General features: G+C 45.7%; 1 non-coding gene across 1 annotated transcript; it reads left to right on the forward strand.

The window, feature by feature from the left end:
- Positions 1–1,905: 1,905 nt before the first annotated feature.
- On the forward strand, positions 1,906–2,013 carry LOC129514385 (U6 spliceosomal RNA). The gene has a single exon (XR_008665438.1). It is a non-coding gene; the product is annotated as a U6 spliceosomal RNA (small nuclear RNA).
- Positions 2,014–6,943: the final 4,930 nt, after the last annotated feature.

Raw genomic sequence — 6,943 nt, forward strand, 5'->3', positions numbered from 1 at the left:
CAAAGTGGTGCAGCCAGTTTGGACAACAGTCTGGCCATCTTCAAAATCTTACTACATTACCTGACAATTCCACTTCCACTCCCAAGAAGGTACCCAAAAAGAATCGCAAACAAATACGCGTACACATGCATGTTCACAGCAGCATTACTCACAATAGCCAAAGGACATTTGAAAAACAATCTAAATGTCCAGCAATGGATGAATGGGTAAATAAATGGTTGTGTATACATACAATGGAATATTATTCAGCCATAAAAGGGAATGATGCATGTTGTAGCATGAGTGAACCTCAAATATACCAAGTGAAAAAAAACAGGACACGGAAAGCCACATATTGGCTCCACTTACATGAAATATCCAGAATAGGTAAATCCATACAGACAGAAAACAGATGGGGAGTTGCCAGGGGCAGGGAGGAAGGGGCGTGAAGAGTAAATTCTCACTGGGCAAGAGGTTTTCTTGGAAGATGAGGAAAATACTTTTGGAACTAGACACACATTGCATAACATTGTAAATGCAGGGATCCCTGGGTGGTGCAGCGGTTTAGTGCCTGCCTTTGGCCCAGGGCGCGATCCTGGAGACCCGGGATCGAATCCCACGTCAGGCTCCCGGTGCATGGAGCCTGCTTCTCCCTCTGCCTATGTCTCTGCCTCTCTCTCTCTCTCTCTGTGTGTGTGACTATCATAAATTAAAAAACAAAACATTGTAAATGCACTAAATGCCACTAAATTGTTTGCTTTGAAATGATTCATATAATATTATGTGAATTTCACCTTAATGAAATTTCTTTTCACCTTAAAAGAAAAAAGAAACTATTCATTTTCTTCCCTAAATCTTATCTTCTCCATACATACACACACAAATATGCACACACAAACACACAAATATCCACACACAAACACACACACATATATAATCTCTAAATTTTTGGATTATAAACAAGGTATAAAATAAATATCCATGTGTCCATACTGATACAAATAAGTGATTGAATTTAAAAATTAAGGAATAGGGGACAAGAGATAGAGTTCCCATGCAAAAGAATTCCAAAGAGTTTACATAGTTACTCCTCCACCTCAAAGAGGTGGAGCTTAACTCCCATCTCAACTTCCTTCCATAAAACAGAATATTAAAAGGGGTCTGAGGATGTAACTTCATGGCGCAGAAACCCAGAAATACAACCTTACCCAAATGGTCAAGCGTAACATCACAGTGAGAAGCCATGTTGATAACATGTGCCCCCCAATACGTGATGAGAAGCACGCTTCAATTCTGTGGTCTTCCTCCCAAAAGCCCACAACCCACTGTGGGCATGGAAAAGACATCAGACAACCCCAAACTGAGAGGGACAGTCTACACAATATCTAACCGATACTCTTCAAGACCATCATGGGAAAGTCTGAGAAACAAGGAAAGCCTGAGAAATGGTCACACACTGGCAGAGCCCAAGGAGACATGACAACTCAACAGAATGTGGTGTCCTGGATGGCATGCTAGAACAGGAAATGGGCTTTGGGGGCAAACTAATGAATTAGAATAAACTGTGGAGCTTAGTAAAGAGTAGTGTACCGGTGCTGGTACCTCAGTGGTAGGAAATGGACCCTAATTCAAGACACTAACAGGGAAGACTTGGTGAAAGGTGTACAGGGAGTCTGTATTATCCTTGCAACTCTTCTGTAAATCTATAGCTATTCTAAAGTAAAAGTGTTTATTTTTTACAAAAGGCAATGCTATCATATACATATACATACACACGTGTAATACATACATGCTTACATATGCACAGAACACTCTAGAAACCATAACACCAGAGGCCTCTGATAGGATCAAGGTGCTTGAAGGACAGAGGAGGCCACACCCTTTTCTACCTTTTGAATTTTCAATATCAATAGTTAAAAAGCAAATGTTCTCTGCAGACTTTGGCAGCACATATACTAAAATTGTAACAATGTGAAGATTAGCAAGGTCCCTGAATAAGAATAAATGCAAATTTGTGAAGCATTCCACATTTTTTAGAGTTTAGTGGGTATAGAGTTTTAGTTTTAGAAGATAAAAAAATTCTAGAGATCTGTTGCACAACACTGTAAAAATATCTAACAAAGCTTAACTGTACCCTTAAAAATGGTTAAGATGACAAATTTAATATTGTACGTTTTTTTCCACAATAAAACAAGAAAGTGTTCTGAAGCAAAAGTAACAAAATGTTAATATCCATTCAGCGATGGGTATGCAATTTATCCGAATAATATTCTATCATTTTCTGCATATTTGAAAAATTAAAATCTCGGGCAGAGGACCCTGCATGTGCAAAGGCCCTGAGGCAGGATGAAGCCCAGCCAGTGTGTGCTGGAGAGCAGGGAGGAAAGGACAAGGTGGCACAAGATGAGAGAAGTAGGTGGGGACTTGATCATACAGCCACCAAGGACAACACCCTTCCCGCACATTCCAGAGGCCCCTGCCCCTGCCAGCCTAGAGGCTGTTTCTTTCTCAAGTACTAACAGGACTCCTGAGTGCCAACCGGGCCCAGACTCTGCTCTATCCTGAACATGACAAGCCCATTGTTCCCCCTTCTCCTGCAGGCTGCTTTCCCCTCAAGAGGCAGTTCTGAGGTGACAGGTTTCTGTAGGCGGATCCCCCAAGGTGGAACTCACAAAGACTCGACTGTCTGGGGCACCAGTCCCGACTCAGCAGCGCAGAATCCTTGCCTGATCCTGCAGACTCCACATCAAAGAGAAGATCAGAGCTCCTGCCAGCCACCCGCACACAGCACATAGCCCAGCCCTGGACCTGGAGTAGTTCTCTTTGGCACATTTCACCCTCGGGGTGAGGAGGGAGGTGAAGGCAGGATACTAGGGGTAGCTCATAGGCACTATGTGGATACCCATCAGGAGGAGCGCCAAGGTGCACCTGGGTGGCTCAGCGGTTGAGCGTCTGCCTTCGGCTCAGGGCATGACCTGGGGTCCTGGGATGGAGTCCCATTTCAGGCTCTCCACAGGGCGCCTGCTTCTACCTCTGCCTACGTCTCTGCCTCTCTCTCTCTCTCTCTCTCTCTCTCTCTCTCTCTCTCTCTCTGTCTGTGTGTCTCATGAATAAATAAATAAAATCTTAAAAAAAAAAAAGGAGCACCAAGCTATGGGGTGACATCATTTCCCACGCACACAGCACTGCATGGTCCATAGCACACCACGAGGAAGGCAGAGCAGGTATTGATATGTGCACCACAGATAAGGAAGTGGAATCGGAGTGTTCCAAGGTCACACAGTTGGTCAGAAGGCTCAGACCCTTGAGATCCCTGTCCGGTGCCCTTCCCAGGCACCCAAGGAGCCTTCCACCCCGAGAGTGGCAGTCTGACCAATGAAGACACTAGGGCTAGATCTCCCAACCTCATCACTTGGTAGCTGGGATCTTTGTGCAGACAATGGCCTCATAACCCTACTGGAAATACCAACTGCCACCCACTGCCTCCACTCTTCCCGTCCCCCTGACAGCACGCTACCCCATCACAGCATGCACGTCGTCTGATCTGTGGCCTGCCTGCCGTCTACCTCCCCACTAGACAAAACCCTCCATGAGGACAGGCCCCAGGATTGTTTCATTCACTGCTATATCCCCCTGGGCTTAGAATAGTCCATTACAATAGGTGCTTAATAAATAGGCACTGAACAAACAAATGAGGTCACCACTAAATGAAGTTCCTCCAAGTACAAGGGCCATCCCATGGGAGTTGGGAGGTGACAGGCTAGTCATGGCTGGGCATGGGAACAACATGTGGTTGGAGGGGATGTCTGGGAAGGCTTCCCGGAGGAGCTGGGGTCTGAACGGGACCAGTTGGCTTTGCTAAGAGAGTTGAGGACAGCTGCTCGAATCCCTGTACCACCACAAGTAGGGGTCAAAGTCAAGGCGGGCCAAGGCTGGGCTCTGCCTGGCTGACTAATCAAAATTCCTGTAGGTCAGCCCTACAAAATGGGTTCCACTTTCTCCTTCAGGCACACTGCAAATAACTATATATTGTAGACCTTCTTGGATGCCCATGAACAGTCAAAACTATAAATGTGGAATCTGCAAGGTCTCAGCTGTGTTACTTTGGGGACTGGGAGTAACTCCAATGACTAGTAGGAGGAAAATGAGACTGAGTGGTATAAGAGAATTCATGATTAATAATGAGGCATATAGGAGGTAAAGGGAGAGAGGGGCTCAGCAGAGCTGGAGTACTTAAGGAAGGCTCCATGGAAAAAAGGTGTCCTATGACCTCAGTCCAGAAGGATAGTCTGAATTCTGTGTCAGAATGTGTTTGGTTACAAACAATGGAATACCTGAGTTAAAGTGGCTTAAGCCATGAGGACATTTAGGTTAGCCTCACAGCTTGAGTTCAAAGAAAGGCAGTCCTGGGGTTGGTTTAAAAGCTCCAAGAGGCCCTATGCCCCTTTTCCCCTTCCTTTCTGCCATCCTCAATCAACTATTAGCTTTTATCTGAACATGTATTGCCTCACAGTAGCAATGTGGCTGCCACAGCTCCAGGCATTACCTCCTCCCACCACAATGTCCAAGGCAGGAAAGGAGGCCCAAATGTCCATCATGGATAAATAGATTTTGATGCATTCATAAATGGAAAGCCCACAGCAATTAAAAAATAAAAGAATGAAGTATTACTACAAGTAATAGCATGGGAAATGCTATTCAGCAAAAGAAGCCAGACATGGAGATACTGGTAATGGGGTAGCCATGTAAGTGTGGGAACAAGGAGTATTTGGGAATCTATACTCTCCTTTCACTTTTGCTGTGAAGTTAAAATTGCTCTAATATATACAAAATATATATTAAAAATATATATATGTATTTATATATATATATAATATTTTAAAGATCTTTTTTAAAGAAGCCAAACATGAAAGAAGACAATGGATGATCCCACTCCTATGAAGCACAGAGCAGACCAAACTGACCATGGTGATACATTATTCTTAATGGTTACCCCTGATGGGAGGTATGGGCTGGGTAGGGCATGAAGGAACCTTCTAGGATGCAGCAAATGTTTTATATTTTGATCCGAGTAGCAGTTACAAGAACATATATGCAAAAACTCATCAAGATGTGTGCACTTCATGGTGCAGTCGTTTATATCTCAATTTTTTTTTTAAATCAAAGCATCTAAAAGAGAGAAAAGGGGACCACTATACAGGCCTCTCTAATCAAGGGAGAAATGTTCCCAGAGGCCCCAGCAGCTGTCCCCCAAACAAATTCTGGGCCAGAACTGGGTCACATGAACACCCCAGTCCCCATTATCAGCCAAGCTGGGTGGAAGCACCAAGACCGGCCAAGGCCAATCACGACCAAGGTCATGGTGCTAGAACAAAACTAGGGTTCAGTGACAGAAGGAGATGGGTGAGGGCTGCTGCGCAAGCGGCCAATGGTGTCTGCCACAACTGCAGAAGGCCCCGAGAAATGAGGGTCCATCTGGGCAGGGGTCATAAAAGTGGAACCAGCTTCTGCTCACCAGACGCTCCCATGTGCACACGCTTCAAGATGGCAGCAAGCGAAGAAGGATACACAGAAATCATGAGGGAGAAAGTCCAAAAATCATTGCCAGAAACCCACTCTATCTGTCAGGATTCTCCAGAGAAATAGAATAGGGTGAGCAGGTGGATGAGACCAGGAAAATCTGCTGGGCAGTGGGGCCAAAACCTCAGCAGGAATGGAGGCAAATTTCTTCTCTGGGAAATCTCAGGTTTTGCTCTCAAGGCTTCCAATTGATCGGATGAAGCCCACCCACACTATCAAGGGTGATCTCCTTTACTTACAGGCACTGATTGCCGACGTTGACCACATCCCCAAAATCCCTTCACAGCGACCCCCAGATTAGTGTTTGATTAAATAACTAGATACTGGAGTCCAGCCAAGCTGCCACAGAACACTGCCCACCGGCCAGCTGACCCAACTTCAGTTGTGCTTCCTCACGCCGTCTCCCATTTCCCCAATCCACCCCACCCCAACTCCCCGTCCTTATCTGAGCTCATGTGGGCCACCGTGAATCTCCAGACAGCGGCACTTCCACGGTCGAGATCTCCAGGGGCCTCGCCCAGTGGGGTTCCACACTTGGGTGGAGTGGAACCAGAAAGGAGGTTTCTATCAAGAGTCTAGAACAAGAGACCCGGACTTGGCCAAATCAGCCACAAAAACCCTGGGGGACTGGCAAGGGGGTAACTGGGATGCTGCTCCCCCAGATGAGCTGATCTTTGTTGGGATTCTTGGTTTTTATCTGCTCAATGGATTCCTTGGTATTCGCTGTCTCTCATAAACATTTTTCTGTGATATATACTGTAAATCTGCTTCATTTGAAATTCACAGCTAATGACCTACTCTCTCATATTCAGGAAACAGAATAAGGTTCCGGCTTTTAAAGGCCAGGAGTTTACTAGCCTGAATATGACAAGTATTACAAAGTATAGGCCTGCTCTAAAAGCACTTAAGAAACAGTCTCCGTCAGAAAATTCAAGAATACCTTCAAATAACATCATTTATCTGCCAAGAGGCCAAAGGGGTGGGGAGCGAAGGTGGGTGGGAAGTAAACGAGGATTTGATCAAATCCATATTTTCAGCTCCCCGGGTGAAGGAGAGAGAAATATTTACTAACACCCCTCCCTCTGAGAAGCTTGTGTGCACACTTGTGTGGGCAAGGGGTCGGGGGCTGTGCACCGGAGCAAGTGCGTGCAAGCACACGTGTGCATCAAAGCCGTGTCCCCTTCGGCCACCCGCCCCCACGGCGGACTCAAGACAACTCTGCGCAATCTGAATTCTAGGATCAAAGAGGTAATTAAATAAAATGAGTATCCCCGTTTTCGGGTCGGCCCACTTAACTGAAACCCAAAGCCAGCTCTTGGACTAAATTGGGCTGAGGCCAAATCGATTAGGCCCATCCGCACTTTCTCATTTTCAATAGAGTCAG

The sequence above is a fragment of the Nyctereutes procyonoides genome, unplaced genomic scaffold (genome assembly GCF_905146905.1).
Source record: "Nyctereutes procyonoides isolate TBG_1078 unplaced genomic scaffold, NYPRO_anot_genome, whole genome shotgun sequence".
NCBI lineage: Eukaryota > Metazoa > Chordata > Mammalia > Carnivora > Canidae > Nyctereutes > Nyctereutes procyonoides.